Raw genomic sequence first — 18,402 nt, 5'->3', positions numbered from 1 at the left:
TAAAAAAATAGGGGGTGCATTTAGCAGCACCCTTTAATAAAACCTATAACATTAAAATTTGGTTTCTTTAAATATATAACTAGGTTAGAATCTCGTGTATTACACGGGTTAAGTAAATGTAATTTTATATATTAAATAATAAAAAAATATATTTTTATGAACCCCATATATTATACGTGTTAAATAAATATAATTTTATATATCAAATAATAAGAATCGTTATATATATATATGTGTGTATTATATATATATATATATATATATATATATATATATATATATATATATATATATATATATATATATATATGGAGCCGCTAGAATGAAACCACCTCGAGTTGCAAGAACCGCGAGAACTACACCCCACGGAGCGCCGTTCGCCATGATTTTTTTTACAAGTAAATGTGTGTATTATAAACACAGTCGTAAAAATCATGGCGAATGGCGCTCCGTGGGGTGTAGTTTTTTACACCACAAGTTTGGCGAAAAAAAAAGAAAAAAGAAAAAAAAATTAAAAACACCAAACTTGTGGTGTAAAAAACTACACCCCACGGAGCGCCGTTCGCCATGATTTTTTACGGCTGTGTTTATAATACACACATCTACTTGTAAAAAAAATCATGGCAAACGGCGCTCCGTGGGGTGTAGTTCTCGCGGTTCTTACAACTCGGGGTGGTTTTCATTCTAGCAGCCCCCTATATATATATATATATATATATATATATATATATATATATATATATATATATATATATATATATATATATATATAGGGTAGGGTTCGGCTAGAAAGTCCAAATTTCCTAAAAAGTGTAAAAAGTCAAAAAACACTATAATTTCAGTCATAAAACACACCTAAAACCCACGAATAACATAGTGAAAATTACTAAAACACCATATTCAAACCCTAATAGTCCATAAAAACTTCAAACACACAATCGTATAACTATGAATATAAAAAACAACATGCTAATCAACATAAAACACAATAATATTTATCATTCTATAATTAGAGTCTTATCATCCAAAACCAAACATAAAACCCACATATACGACATTTTAGTATTCTTCATTATATTATTTGTGGGTTTTGGGTGTGTTTTATGGTTGACACTATGATATTTCATGACTTTTTACACTTTTTAGGAAATTTAGACATTTTAGCCAACTCCTAACTTGTATATATATATATATATATATATATATAGGATAAAGATCCGTTAGGAACCACCCATTATTGCGAGAACCGCGAGAACCAATGTGAACACATGGCAAATTTGTAATTAAATGACATTTAATAAAAAAACGCTGTCCTCTTATTTCAGCCCCTGTTCACCATCGTCATTCACAATCTAGGGTTTCGCTGGAGATTTTGCTTAATAGGTGACGGAGATCTACGGCAGTGAGTTTCACGGCGGCGATCTTACAGGGGATTCGATTGGGATACTGATTACGACGTTGGGATACTGATTTCGGCTACACATGGCTTCGTCTGACTCATCTCGTGTTGGAGTTGAACCTACGACATCTAAAGGTTTTAGTTTTCGAATCCAATTCAGATGTTTATGCTATGATTTCAATTTATGATTTGCCCTTGATTCGAATCTCGATTTGAAAGATTATTTGGTTGTTTTGGAATCGAAACAAGTTGCAATGACAGGACGATGGCTGCTGTAAGTAATTCAATTTTACATATAGCATACTCCAGCAGGTTTTATTCTATTCGAATCCCAAATAAATTAGGCATTCTTGTTTGGTGTTTGGTGGTAGTTGCAGGTCAGAAGTGATGGTGAATTTTTAGCCAAGTGGTATCTTCTCAGGTAAAAGGTTCATATATAAATCTTTAATTTACATCGGATTTAGCCAAATAAATTAGGCACGGTGTTTACGACGGCAATCATGTAACACACCGGATTTCACAGCGGTGGCAGCCGGAAACGGTGTTTACAACATCCTCTACATCACCATTTACATCTGATGTTCTTCCTCATACAACATTCTCTGATAATCCTTCTCATACATCTGATGCAGACATTGTTGGTGACATTGTTGGTCCATCTTCTGATAATACAGTTGACAGACACAATACATCTATAAATACATAACATCAAGAGTTGCAATTCATTCGATTTGTGACTAAAAGGTATTATGTTGAATGTAAATGATGTATATACTTTGTAAATGATATTGTATTAAATGATATGCACATGTGCATGATATTTACTGTAAAGGATGTTGTATTAAATTATATGCACATGTGCATTATGTTGATTGCAAATGATATTGTATTAAATTATATGCACATGTGCATTATGTTGAAAATTAGACTATGTTGTTGATGTATAGATTATGAACAAGTGCCTTATGGATAACTATCCAATTATGTACAGGGGAGTTGATATTGGCGATGGGATCCTGGAGAGCAGCTTCCCACTTGTGGGGATTAAGAAAGATGATGGTGGTGGACAGGGTCAAGCTGCAGGTCATGGAAATGAGAATGCAAGCAGCAGCTCTAGCGGGTCGAGTAGTTCAAGCAGTGGCGAGTCGTCTTCCTCGAGTGGTATTGAATCTTATGGATAACTATCCAATTATATACAGAATGGCAGCAAACAAAGGGTCTTGGGTGGCGGACAACTACAAAAAAATAGGGGAGTTGACTATGTGGGATTGCAAATGGAAGAACAAGCCGACAACCGGGGAGGCATGGGTGGAGTTTATGCAGCTTTTGGCACTGCTGAGAGACACCAGAATGAAGACGGGTCAATATGGGTGGGGTTGGCACTCGGAAAATAAGTCGACTTTACAGATAAACCTATACTACTGGACTTGGGTTTGGTTAAGTTGAATTTGTCCAAGAATATGTATTCTAGTCCACTTGATTTTGCCTCCGATGTTCGGTTGGTGTTTGAGAATGCGATACTTTATAACCCCAAGACGGAAAAGGTTCATGGAATGGCTCATCAGCTGCTGTCCTATTTCAAGATGCTTTTTAGACCGATTCAGGCGAACTTGCCTACTAATCAGCGTGTGAATGAGTTTCTGCTGTATATGAATTCGATTGAAGTTCGTGGGACGATATACAGATGCCTGAGAGATCTAAGAAGCCAAAATTTAGTGACCCGGTTGCTCCTGTTTTAAACAAGAAAAATCACTCGACTACATCTAAACCGATCGTCCCACCTGTTGTTCAGCCGCCTATGTGGACACCATCGCCAATGCAGGTTGCGGAACCAGAACCAGAACAGATCAAACCGTCATCAACTGCGACACGAGGAACTGTGCCGAAGCTGCCCAAGCCTAGAGCCAAGGATCCGAACAAGAGGGACATGAACATGGAATAGAAACAGAAATTGGGGTTATGGCTGCAAAGTATGCTACCAGAGAAGATGCCACAGTTTTTGCAGATCGTACATACGAGGAACGTAAGAGCGACGATCAGTTGGCGCAAGTGGGTGATGAAATAGAGCTTGACATAGAGGCTTTGGACACAGAAACGCTCTGGGAGCTCGATCGGTTTGTCACCAACTGTAAGAAACTAGTGAGCAAGACGAAAAGGCAAGCACTTTTAGTAAACTACGCAACGGTCGACATTGATGATGTAAGCTTTTCAATTGTTGGAAAACGGGAAGAATTGCTTGTTGTTTATTTGAATGGTTGTGTTGAATTCAGGTTGAGGGGATTAAGAAAAACAAGAAGGAAGCAGGGGAAGAAGATGTCGATATTGGTGATGAGACACTGGAGAACAGCTTCCCACATGTGGAGATTAAGAAAGATGATGGTGGTGGACAGGGTCAAGCTGTAGGCCATGGAAATGAGAATGCAAGCAGCAGCTCTAACGGGTGACGATCTAGTTGTGGTCGAAAATCAAAGTGCAGGTTGTAACACTCAGGAAGTAAAATACAAAAAAAAAGGGAAGGGCATGAAGAATAAAAAGAGGAGTTGTAGAAAGAAATGATGTTATGAATCTATGGACACATGATCCCCTATTGCTTTAATTTGCTTTCTATGGTTTTTTTTTCTGTTTTTTTTTTTTTTTTTTTTTGCTAAGATTTCCAAGTTTCTTTTGAAGGCTTTAATTTGTAATTTTACACCATAATCCATGTTTAATTATCAACCCTTTTCTTTTTTATCATTAAACAGTAAACAAACAATTGGTTTATTACATAAGTTACTTATATTTTCATACATCATGTAATCCTGCACATGTGCATTATGTTGACAACCATATGTAATCATCAAAAAAATAAACTGTTAACCAACATTACATAATTATGCACATGTGCATCACATTATTAACACCCAATAATCATCACTATTAAACATTAAACAATAACTGTTATTTCTTACATTCATTACTTTTATTTTCATATATTACATAATCATGCACATGTGCATTATATTGATAACAATCCACGATCATCACAAATAAACTGTTAACCATCAGTACATAACGTTATGCACATGTGCATCACATTACCAACGCCCCGTAATCATCACCGAATAAATGTTGAACACGTGCGTACACACGCCATATACCTTATTAATTAGAATGTTATATGTTTTACTTTTATGTATACATGAACAATTACAAATGAACAATTACAAACAATTACAAGTGTTGTACATTCTACACTACAGGAACAATTACAAATATTGTACATTCTACACCTAATGGCATGCTATATTGGATACCCTATGTTGAATCTGAATACAACCATATGGTTATCAGTATCAACCATCGCCGTTACCGTTGATCTTGCCAACTTCTTGTTCTTTACCGCACGCACTCCGTCACCTCCCTTTTTTACGTTTCAACACGTAACCTCCTTTTTTGGGGTTTCATCACGAGTTCGCTTAATTGCCCGCCTTTTTTTGTGTTTGTTTCTTCTTGCGCACCTGCGCACACCTGCACGATATATTTAATGTGTTTACATAAGTGATATCATTTAACATGAATTTAATAAAGGGATGCACATGTGCATAAACTCCCATCTGGATCATCAAACATTAATCACCTTTTTACCTTTTTGTTTAACCGTCGTGTAATCATATTCCATTCCATCCGGCATTTTAATTGACCTTTCATCCCTTGGTTTCAAAAAAAAGATGTTTTCTTCAATTTTTTTCCATTGTTGATCTACAATAATAAACAAAATAAAATAAAATAAAATAAAAAGTAGGATCAATAAACATAAATTATCAATGAATATGTGCATTAACTTTAAGTTTATTATCACTATATACATGCATCAACATAAACGACATTATTAACATATTCTGGAAATTATGCACATGTGCATGTTGCATAATTATGCACATGTACATCAGCATGAATGACCTTAATAACCCATTCTTTCAAAGTTTGCAGATGTACATAACTATGCACATTTTTTGTCTTTCTTTGTTTCGTCCTTTTTTTCCCTTTCATTTTCTCTTTCCGTTGACAGTTCAAAACAACCCCACTGTTCTTTAACCCCAACAACCCACTAATTACATCCTCGTCCACCTTTATGTTACCAACATCCAATTTAATGACCATCTCTTTCCCTCTAAACTTATCCACCACAAAATATGACAAATTTGATGGTAAGCTGTCCGTTTTAAAATTCAAAATACTACCAAACCACATTTTTTTAACTACAACCTTCTATTTTTTTAGACATTGTGTCCAACTCCATCAACATTTGATGTGGCAACAAACGTGTCTCTATATATCTCCGGTTGACAGCTCTAACAATTTTTTTTACATTCTGTCCCTCTAACAATTTCTTTACTCTCTGTCTTTTATGCGATTGTTTCAACTATTTGTGATGTTGATCTTTTTGCTAGTTTCTTAACTCTTTTTGATGATATCCCTTCTTTCATTGAACATGTTTATCCACACATTATATGCACATGTGCAAACGCAATAACACATGTTATGAGATGTTCTTACATACTAATGCACATGTTCATCTTATAGTTTATTTAAAAAAAAATAACACATACCATCAACAACAGTGTTATTTGCCTTATTGACATCCTTGTCACTATTGGCTTTTAATGTTGATAACCTTCTATTATTTGTCGTGCGAACTTCAACAAAACCTTCATTTGTTGTTTCCTCTTGTTTCCGCTTGCTAATCCTCCTATTAATGTCCTTGTGCACATCCTTCCTCGCTTTTTTCACATCTTCATTTATAAACTTAACATGTTTATATACAGTATACTATCAGCAAAAAAACATTAATACAGTGAAGCACATGTGCATAAAAACATATTTAATTACTGATCAATCAAAATAAGAATTATAAATAATCAACATAATATAACCTTTTTGTTTATTATTCGTATTCTCTTTCGTTACGCCTGCGTCTGCGTCCGTGTCTGCGTCTAGCATTTTTGACGATCCTTCATCTCTTAATTTTAATACATATGTGACTTTCTTCAAAAAAAAATCCGATTTTTTTGTCAATTGATGATCTACAATTAACATGTTCAAAAATGTTAAATACCTTAATAGCTGTTAAATATATCAATAACATAATATCACAAATTATGCGCCTGTGCATAATAACATATATTGTAAATCTATGCACATGTGCATATATGTATATGTGCATATATCACACAACAACATCTTATTAACATAATTTAACATGAAATGCATATGTGCATAACCATACGTTACATCAAAATAAAACTACAATACATTATTCATATGTTATTGCAAACTATGCACATGTGCATATTGACTTATTATTACAATTTATACACATGTGCATATATAATACCAAACATTACCTTAATAACATATTATGTGATAAACTTATGATGTCAACATATTCACATGTGCATACCAATATATCACACAATACAACACGAATTCCGTATCAACAATATGCAAACGATGTAATATATATCATATAAAAAAAGCACAAATGATTTGTATAAACTTGCAAACATGCTCGATTTAGATGACAATATAAATGTTATAATGCACAAAGTATATATGTTACATTGCACAATATCTATGTTACAATGCACATTATCAATGATACACCACATATTCCGGCGATTGTATTGCGGTTCCGATGGTTATCCCTTAATATACTGTCATATTGACTATTATTGTAATCACGTTGCCCTAATTAGCCCTAATTGCGAACGGATTATAAATCCACAGTGTTTACAATCACGTTGCCCTAATTATGAATGTAAGAAAACAAGTATGATCTGTGATTATGTTCGTAACAAAGTTTATACGACTAATTTTGTTCAAAATTTTGGGAACTAACCTCCATTGTATGACAAAATCTGAAATATATGCTTGTAAAATCTCAAATCTCCGATAGAATGTCAATCCAAATGCTTCGATACGGTGAATCGATTGTAATCGACGAACTGGTGATGGTGAAATGTTGAGAGATTCGTATGTAATCAGAATGAAATGCAGATAGATGGAGTGGAGAGATTGAGAGAATGTGTAGAGCCTGTGGATAGTTTGGACGTGAAAGGCTATATTGATTATAATTGAATATATGATTCAAGTCCGACATCAGGTGTGTGTTTTAATAATTGTTTGGATATTTACAAAATTGCCCCATGTTCACATTGGTTCTCGCGGTTCTCGCAATAAAGGTGGGTCTCGCATGAACCCTACCCTATATATATATATATATATATAGGGGAAGGTTCATTTGAGTAGAAAATTTAATTGAGAAGAAAAATAACAAATGGTAATTTTGTAAAACATTAAATAGTTTTTCATTTATCTCATTTATTGTGATTTTGACTAATTAATTAGTCATGAAGTCAATTATCCTCCACACTAAGTTTTTTAACTACACACATCAAAAGTTATACTACATATTTTGAAATTCATCCTACACGTTGAAATTTATCCTACACAATTGTAATTTATCCTACATAACTCGTAATTTATCCTACACTTTAAATTATTATTTTTTTTTTGAAAAAATATATATTTTGAAGATAAGTTACAAAAAAATTAATGTACATAGCTATTAAAGAGGAAGACTACAAATTAATGACATATATATATTTACCAATGTACCCTTATAGTAACATTAAATACTTTTATTAAATGAAGTAAAATAAAACATTCTTATTGGTTGAAATTTCTTCTTTTTTCTTCTTACAAAAAATTTCTTCTCATTTGAACTCTCCACTATATATATATATATATATATATATATATATATATATATATATATATATATATATATATATATATATATATATATATATATATATAAACTATGTGTATTACACGGATTAAATAAATGTAATTTTGTAAACTAAATTCTGAAAACCTCGTATCTTTAAAAAACCCTTGTATAACCGGGTTGAATAAATCTATCAAATAATAAAAAAAATTATATCCTTAAAAACCCCGTATGTTACACTTGTTGAATATATCTAAAAAAGAGTTATAACTTTAAAAAGCATGTGTATTACACATATAAAATAAATATAATTTTGTAGATTAAATACTAAAACGTAGTATCTTTAAAAAACCCGTGTATAGTTGGGTTGTAAAATCTACCAAATAATAAAAACATTATATCCTTAAAAACCTTATATATTACACGTGTTGAATAAATCTAATTTTACATAGAAAATGATAAAAAGTTATATCTTTAAAAACTTCATGTATTATACGGATTATATAAATGTATCTTTGTATAGTTAATAATAAAAAAAGTTATATATTTCAAAATCCCGCATTTTACACTTGTTGAATAAATATAATTTTGTATACCAAATAATAAAAAAAGTTACATTTTTAATAAATTAGGATAACATTTAATATTAATTTATTATATATATATATATATTTAATATAAGATAAGTAGGAAAGAGAGGTAGTTGTTTTAAAAATACATTTATTTAATAATTTAGATTTGAGGATAATATTTTATTAAATTATGATAAGATTTAATATTAATTTATTATTTATTTAGTTAATAACTTAATATAAGATAAGTATATATTTAAGGACACCTTCAATGAATGACACGTGTACAAAAATTGGTTTTTTATTATAATAGATAGATGTTTTATTTATTATTTTATTTAATAAAACCTATATCATTAAAATTTGTTTTCTTTAAATATATAACTAGGTTAGAAACTCGTGTATTACACGGATTTAATAAATGTAATTTTATATATTAATAAAAAATAAATTTTTAAAAACCTCATTTATTACACGTGTTGAGTAAATATAAATTTATATATTAAATAATAAAAAACTATATCTTTAAGAACCTTGTGTATTGTGCGGGTTGAATAAATATAAGTTTATATAACAAACAATAAAAAAGTTATATTAAAAAAAAAACTATGTATTCACAGGTGAAAGAAATGTAATTTTGTATACTATATAATAAATAAGTTATATTTTAAAAAAACTCCATGTATTGTACGGGTTGAATAAATTTAATTTTATATAGCAAATAATTAAAAAAATGTTATATCTTTAAAAACCCTGTGTATTACACGGGTTTATCTATTCTTAAAAAATCTTTCTAAATCAAAACAGATCTTTTTATTATTTTTCAAATTAGGTTAATACTATTTTAAATTTTTGGTTTGATTACTAAGTAGTTTAATATAATTTCTCATAGTTAACAATAATAACATTAACAAAAATAATAGAGGTGGCAAAATTGACCCAATTAAGAAAGTCTGGGTTGATTTGGGTGCAAGAAAACTAAGCAATTGGTTAAGTTGGTTAAGACTTTATAGTTAAAAGGGCCAGGATGGGTATATTTAAAACTGAAAGAAAAATCCAATAGGCCAAGATAATAAAATGAGTGGGTCAAATTCCTGAAATCAATGCGTTCCATGAAAACCCATCTCTATTTAGCATTGAATCGAACAAATTCTTAGCAATACCCATATTCCGAATCCCAGCATACCCGAAAACCATAGCGTTCCAAGAAATAGCTTCTCTTTTAGCCATTCTGCCGAACACCTTGTGGGCATACTGTACTTTCGAACACCTGATGTACACATGGATCAAACAATTTGTAACGAAGACAGTGGGAGCATACCCAAACCCAGATACAATCATGAAACCCATCTCTCTTTTTCTCTCTTTAATTCACTATACATCACTCAATCTCTTGAATAAAAAAACTAAAATTATCTGTATTATTAGAATTTAAATTGGGTAATGGGTGAACCTGTGAAGGGAAAAGTGACATCATTATCTTCAATTTTCGCACAAGAGGGCGATCTGAGTTGCAAGTGCTTCGTTTCGCAATGTTGATCTGAGTTGCAGGTGGTGAAGTTCAACAATGATCGAATGATTAAACACACTGATCTTCAAATAATGAGTATGAATTTGAAGAATCTGATTGAGATACGTACGTAGATTAAGAAACGATTATGTTAAGACGTTGTTGTGATAGATTGTGGTGGAGATGATTTGGTACATGATAAATGTGTATGGATGCAGAGAGTTAATTGAAGATGATGAACGCCATTGAAGAAGAGTTTGGTGGAAGGAATTTAAGTGGATGGGGGTGTTTGGCAAGAGTTCGACAATGTGTTGATTATATCATAAGAACATGGGTAAACAAAAACCCTAATTAAATAATTTCAATCACGAACAATAAAATAAGACGTGTGTACCTGATTAGCGAGTAACCACATCAGAGAATGGAGTAGACGTCATGTTCGTCAGATTAGTCGAGTTCCCCTTTAGGGTGCACAGTTCTGATGGGTTTAGGTGTTCTTGATGAACACGGTTATAAGAGAGAGAGAGAGAGAGAGAGAGAGAGAGAGAGAGAGAGGAGACGAATTGATTGATGATGTTATTATAATTTTCTTAGCATAAACCATCTCTAGTAATCTTTATTTATATACACCCAAGGGGGAACCCTATTTTTATCTACTAAGTGTAAATACGTCCATCAAATATTTACCAATTAATGATATAGGGGTAATTAGGTCAATGATCAATATTAGATAAATGATAATAATGGCCACATAATATATTAAATATATAAATATATTCTTAAATTCTCCCACTTGGCCGAGTTATCATTTATTATGAGTACTAGATAAGCCTGTGTAGGTCCGTTTTTCTCGAAGGGTCGATTACGAAACCTAATCCTTGTTTATCACAAACAAAATTACGAGTGCGGAATCCTCGTGACAATGCAAACCAAACAAAGTATAGCGAACACAAAGTAACTAAAAGATTCACTTTCTATTGATTAACAGGATGAGAACAGATTACAAACACATTTCACACAATGTTTAATAATACTCTCAGTAGGTTATGCTCTCATGCCTTAACTGTTAAGCATAACAAGCAATATATATTGTCCACTGGCAAACTCGTATGTGACGAAGGATGTGTATGACGAAGATTGATTCTTCGCCATACACATAACACGACGAACAATGAGAGTTCGCCAATCATAAACATGACAAAGATTTTATCTTCGTCAATAATTAATTAAAACAGAATATATCATTAAGTCAAAACATAAGACATAAGACAAGACAAACTATATGTAAACCCTATGCACACTAGAATATGTTTAACATACATTACAAGTATAGAGACAAAATGCCATACCAAGTAAGATAGGAGGATATCCAACTAGGTAGACTTGACAGAACTTAAAGACTCGATAACACAAGACCTATAACATATAACATAAACAAGAACAAGTTACAGACACAAAAATATGCACTAACGAACTCCCCCTTGTCTGTTACTTGGTCTTTGATCTTCGTTCTTCAACCTTCAGTGTTTCTCCGACCATGAACTGCCAGCGTGAATCCAGTGATAAAAACAAAAGCAAGCAACGAACTGAAACCGTAACGCTTGATGCGCGTCCTTGTCCTCGTAAAATATGTCGTGACGAAACAGTTTGTTGATATCAGCAGCAGCCATGTAGACTATCCACATTGGTTCGAGCATGCGGAAGTTTTCTTGATCGTCTTTGAACACAATAACGGCGTCGTGCGTATCAGAGTCGTAACACCACAACGCCATGTTTTCCAAGAACAACTGCTTCATCGGCATCAGAGGAAATTTTGTCCATAACCATCACCGGCTGATAACAAGCTTGTATCTTGTCGTGTTGGTTGACAGATCTAAGGTGAACTTTATCTGCTGATAAATTGGAAATTGAGGCTTGTACAACTTGTCTTTCCAGCCTGTCCTCCAACTCATCTTCAACTTGCGAGCAAACAACGTTGCTCCTTCGAAATTTGAACGATTAGTCAGCTCCAGCTTTGTTAGGACTGCAACGTCATAAAATGGTAAGGATCACATACTCAGTAATGATCTGAAATACTGAATGCCGTGTTCACGTTTGACGGCCATGCAATGGATTTCTTTGATAAACATCCATCAAAGTATCTTCCCGTGCAAATTTTCTTTCTCGTATTTCAAGTAATCGACTTGAACTTCAGTTGGCGCAGGCTTTGCAACCTTGGACAGGAACTGTTTTCTCCATTCTGTGAACCCATCAGGTGCGTTATCTGTAGCATCACGATTTTTCAAATGTTCATTGATGTTGTCCACATTTTCCTTCAACCAATCTTCATTGAAGGGAGTGAACTCTGTTCCATCTTCTCGCACGTAAGTAGACTTGTTATTATCGCCTTCAAAGACAATCTCTTCAAGATTTTCTAAGTCTGCTGTTTCAGGTTCACTTGGAATTTTATCAATAGTAGCATCATCGATTGCTTTCATTTCATTCAATGCTAGCAACTACTCATTCGAGAGGTCAGCAACAATCTCTCCTTCTTCCAGAATTTCTCCAGTTACAGGATGTACAACCTGTAAAGCAAGGTCAACAGAGCTAGGAACAGAGGATGTACCAGCTAAGGAGCTTTCAACATAAGAACTGCTCTCTAGCTGTTGTATTTCTTCTACAGTTCCACCGGAAGTTCCTTGTGTGGATTCAATCTGTGGAGGCTCGAAAACAACAATTTGAGTAGATGAAGTGGCTGGTGGTTGTTCAGATGTTGCAGAAGGGTCTGGGTTACCCAGATCTTCAGAATCATGATCACGTTTCTTCAAGGCTTCCTGTTGTTTGCATGGGTCAGCCCACAAAATGTTAACACGCTTTCTGACAAACTCGAAACCATCATTGATTTTCTTAACACCATATGTTATCTTGGTATTGCAAGAGTTGTACCACTCTTTCATATCATCATGCTTTGCTTTAAGAGTTTCAGTCAACCTTTGAACAGTAATGCTTCTTTCTTTCAAACGATTCATATCAATACCACGAGCGTTATCTGCAGCTCGCATTTGATGTAATTGGCATTCCCCTTCTTCATCAGTAGCCTTTAAACGTGCATTCTCAGCTTTACGTTGTTCAATCTCAGCTTGTTGACGCGTAATCTCAGCTTGTTGACGCTGGACATTGGACTTTAGCGTGTTCATCTCCAACTGTTGCTTTATCACGTCGCTTCTTGTAACATTTATGACCGCAGATTGCCTATCAATCTGACCTGCAGTAGCTTGCAATTGAGAAAACAAGAAATCTACCTTTTCGTCTGGCTGCATATCAGAAAATTTTCTTTGTCGGCGTTCTGTTGCCTGCTAAGATGTAGTTGTTCGAATGGTGGATGCCATTGTACATGCAGGCTCTTGTGGTGTAACTGTTGGAGTTTCAGCAGCTGAAGTGACCACAGGAGGTGGTTCAGTTAATCTGGGAGGAGACGACACAAGAGCAACAGTAGCTTCTTCGGCAGTGAGTCCAAAGTTCGGATTCATTTCTGACTCATGAACGGGCTCTTGTTGTGAAACGGTTGGCTGCATAGAGGAAGCACCAATGTACTTCATGTTCTTTTTCTTTCTACGAGCAGCAGTTTGTTTCTTCTTTAAACGTTCAACTTCAGTATCAGAAGGAACATAATCAACATCCTCCTCCTGTTAGGGAAAATTGTTTTAATGTTCATCTAATGTAGCTTTAAACTATTATAAGCTACTAGAACAGTGATGACCCTAAAAGAAATCTTTTGTTAGATAAGTTCGAAAGATTCGTTAATAATTTATCTCTTCCTGAGTACAACCTTTTGGCAATCAATTATGATTCGTCGTGTCTTAACGCTTATATCAGGATTTGGTTTAGTTATGAACACTCTCGGGCAATTCAATCAAATCCCAAACGTTATACGAACATATAAAATCAGTTTTACTAGAAAACAATTTTATTCCATTTAGAAAATTGGTTGACGCTAATGGTTTAATTAGAAGAGATAGGATCAGAAAACTTTTCCAAAATCCATTTCAACTTCAATTAGGGAGATTATGTAATCATCAAAGTAATAGGTTGTTTAAACCTTGATGACCTCCTGCATTGATTATTGAGTTTATTAGAAGTTTCAGTTTTATAAATTAGCTCTTGGTTAGGTTGCTATCATTTTTAGGATTCTAAGTTTGCAAGAGTTGGTGCAGTATGGTGTACAAGAGGTGTAATCGGAGTTAAATTCAGGGTAAAATTTAATGACTCTCTTCCCCCCGCCTCTTGTATTTCTTGCAACTCATGATAAGGACTTTGACTGCTCCCACTTACCTTAGAAATCTTTAGGAACTCAGCATGCTTAGGGTCAATATGTAACGACCAGCGAATTCTAATAGAGAAAAACAAATTAATGACGTCAGTCGTTTTAGTTTCTCTTGTTGAGGATTATGTTAGTTTAGGTAAGAAATCTAAGCGTAACCACAATCAAGCAACAATGAAACTTTTGTAAGCGTAGCATTAGATTTTAAGGAGACAAATTTTGATGGAACAGTGTCAAGATGGAGCAGTGTCTTGTATAAGAGGTGTAGATTGAAGTAATATGAAATTTTCACTCCCCCACCTCTTGCAAATATTGCAAGTTATTATTAAGACACTTAATGCTCCCACTGACCTTTGATATCTCTATAAATACTACAAGAGAAGTTTCAATAAGGTACATGACGTGGGAACCTTTCATACATATGTTAGACTTTGTTTGATTTCCTTAATGTCCATGTGTCATAAGAAGCTTAAGGACATATTTAATAGAAATCATAATAAGTATATATATATGAATAGATTTCTTTAAGACCGTGGGCCATATGAGACAAATTTAGATACAAGTGGATAGTCTTTAAATGATAAATGATTTGTGTCTGAATATTCCATTTTGAATAAGTTCCACGAATGTCAATGAATATCTTCTGGTGGATCCATACTTAAGCCAAGTAATATTTTCGGACTTTTCACATCATGATTTAAAATCAATTAGAATGAGATTAGATGAAAAATCATTCTCATTAACCATGTCTTGATTTCTCATGAATTTCGGTTACAATGGATGAAATTTGTAGGTCTTATTTTCCTTTTGACAAATTCTCATTTGCACGATAATAAAAGTTGTGAAAGTGTAAGGTATCATCTAGTTTCAGCTTATTAATGTTTCTATCCAGACATTGAGAACAAATAATATGAGAGTTTAAGGTAAGTGTGACTTTATGTTAGTTATGCAAACCTCACAACCTTCATGACATAGCTTAAGTATTGATACTATATTCTGATTAATCTTCAGAATATTTAAGTTATCGAGAAGCGTTGTTAAAAGACTACTTATTATTGTTCTTATAACCTTAAATTTAATTAGTCACTAACACTCATGTTAATTATTTGTTGAGTACTGGTAAGGAAACATTTAGAACTAGAGTCAACTAATCATGTGTTAATTGGAATATTAAAATTAGCAGAATTAATTATCATTAGTATGTGACTATCTAATTAATTTATCCAACTGATCTTTTGAATAATGGATAGTCTCGTTGCTTATGCCTAGTGTAATGACATAACTATACAGTGAGATTCTCCCTTGAAGAAACTAAGAGTTGGAATTTTGAACTTGTATTTTGACTATGGACCTTAGAACAACCCTCTTTTAAGTTTTTGGTTGTAAGATGAATAACATCCTATTTTCCAGTTTTAAACATTTATTTGTTTGTACAAATGTTGCTTATCAACACACTCATTTTACTTTGGTACTTTTTAGTGTTATAGTTGATTTATAAGGCATCAAATTGTATAAATGAAAATTTTAGTATGTAATGTACTGGAAAATGTACTTATTTCCATGTGTAAGCCCTTTATCTTATGGGTCATGGTACTGTACATTATGATGTATTCATGAATGCCACTTAGGCATGCATCTTAGGAGTTCTTGTGAATATTCCATAGATAATAGATTAGTCTTAGAAAAAACTTAATCTGGAATAAATTTGGTGATAACATTTTGTTAGAGAGCTAATCCTATAGAAACTTTCAATAAAGCAAAACATATTAGGTTTAGGAATTAGAGTGTATGAGATACTAATTTATAAAAGAAAGTTACAGTGAGTAAAGTTATGGGTACTAAAATTAAGGCAGACAAAACTGATCATAAGATTAATGAAGGATCATTAATGTGAGGATCATAATTTGAAGAAGTTGTGATATGTCTATTACTAACATCAAAATAATAGACTAATTTGAAAAATTCTATTTAAATGAAGACAAATCATCTTTGGGTAGTAGTGTAATCATCTAAGCATGTATGCAAAGTAATTGTAACAAATCAGCTTTAGAAATGAGACAATTACCTTAGTTATGCACTTGCTAAGTATGCTAACCATGAATGAATTAAATCAGCTTTGGCCAAATGAGACATTCACGTTTGTAAGGCATAATTAACATAGCTTCCTATTATACTTGAACAATAAATAGATGCATCAAATCAACTTTAGCCAGAAGTGACACATCAGAAGTTCATTCAAGTTAAGCTATTCAATAGTAATTGTTTACGGAAATCAGTTTACTAAATGAGTTCTCTAGTTTTCTTATGAGATCTCAAGTTTTATTAGATTTCGAGTTTTCTGATTTTGGAGTTCTCTAGATTTGTGAGTTCTTGAGTTTTATGAGTTCACGAAAATTATTGATCTCACACATTTTAATCCAAAAACATAAAAGAAAACATGAACTTTAAAATCTGTAAATTTAATCCGTAAACTGATAAACGAAAACTAAAACATGATAAGATTTGGACTTCGAAATTTAAGGTGTTTAAGTATATCCAAACCTAGTTTGCGATTTTAAAATTAATTAAAATATATTATGCAAACTTGGAGGCAAAGTTACGAAATTTTAGGAAGCACAATTATATCTGAATTCAAATCCATTTTATCACATTTATCATTAATTCAAATCAATATGCAAATAGGTGAATCAATGCTTCGTTGAATGATATCATTATTATGTAAATAATCTATCTACTTTAACAAAAGAAACCAACTTTTAGACACGTGTCATTCACTGGAGGCATCCTCAAATATATGCTTTTCTTATATTAACTAAATAAATAAATAATAAATTTATATTAAATCTTATCATATTTTAATAAAATAATATCCCTAAATCTAAATTGTTAATTTAATATAATTTTAAAACAAATACATCTCTTTCCTACTTATCTTATATTAAATATATAAATAATAAATTAATATTAAATGTTATCCTAATTTGTTAAAAATATAACTTTTTTTATTATTTGGTATACAAAATTATATTTATTCAACTCATGTAAAACGCGGTGTTTTAAAATTTTAACTTTTATTATTTACTATACAAAGTTACATTTATATAACCCGTGTAATACACAAAGTTTTTAAAGATATGACTTTTTTATCATTTGCTATGTAAAATTAAATTTATTAAACATGTGTAATACACGAGGTTTCTAAGGATATAATTTTTTTTATTATTTGGTAGATTTTTCAACCCGACTATACACAAGTTTTTTAAAGATATAACGTTTTTAGTATTTAATATACAAAATCAAATTCATTTAATCTGTGTAATAGACATGTTTTTTAAAGATATAACTCTTTTTTAGGTCTATTTAACACGTGTAATATACAGGGCTTTTATGGATGTAGTTTTTTTATCATTTGGTAGATTTATTCAACCCGACTATACACGGATTTTTTAAAGATACGACTTTTTTTATTATTTGATATATATAAAATTACATTTATTTAACCCGTACAATATGCGAATTTTATTATTTAATATATAAAATTACATTTATTCAACCCGTGTAATACTCGGGGTTCTAATCTAGTATCCTTTCTATTCAAAAGTAAAAAATAACACACATCAATATTGGAAAACAAGATGGAAATCAATTAAATTGTTGAAGATCAAAAAGTAACAGATCGTAATATCTATATCTATTCTATCTATTCTTTCTATAAAAGGAGAAATCGCAAGGACATAAGAAAAGCTGATGTGTCAGCAGGTGAGGCTGTCCAACAATGTTTTTCTTATGTCATCCCCGATGAGGTGGCAGAGGGAGCATAGTGACATCATAATTCACCGATCTGCCATCCAA

At 32.3% G+C, this 18,402-nt stretch overlaps 1 pseudogene; it reads left to right on the top strand.

The window, feature by feature from the left end:
• The first annotated feature begins 2,673 nt into the window (after window positions 1-2,673).
• On the top strand, window positions 2,674-3,843 carry LOC110943536 (annotated as a pseudogene).
• The last annotated feature ends 14,559 nt before the right edge of the window (window positions 3,844-18,402 follow it).

Source organism: Helianthus annuus, chromosome 5 (genome assembly GCF_002127325.2).
Source record: "Helianthus annuus cultivar XRQ/B chromosome 5, HanXRQr2.0-SUNRISE, whole genome shotgun sequence".
Classification (NCBI taxonomy): Eukaryota; Viridiplantae; Streptophyta; class Magnoliopsida; order Asterales; family Asteraceae; genus Helianthus; species Helianthus annuus.
The sequence above is the reverse complement of the archived record's forward strand: the minus strand, read 5'-3'. Positions and strand labels throughout refer to the sequence as shown.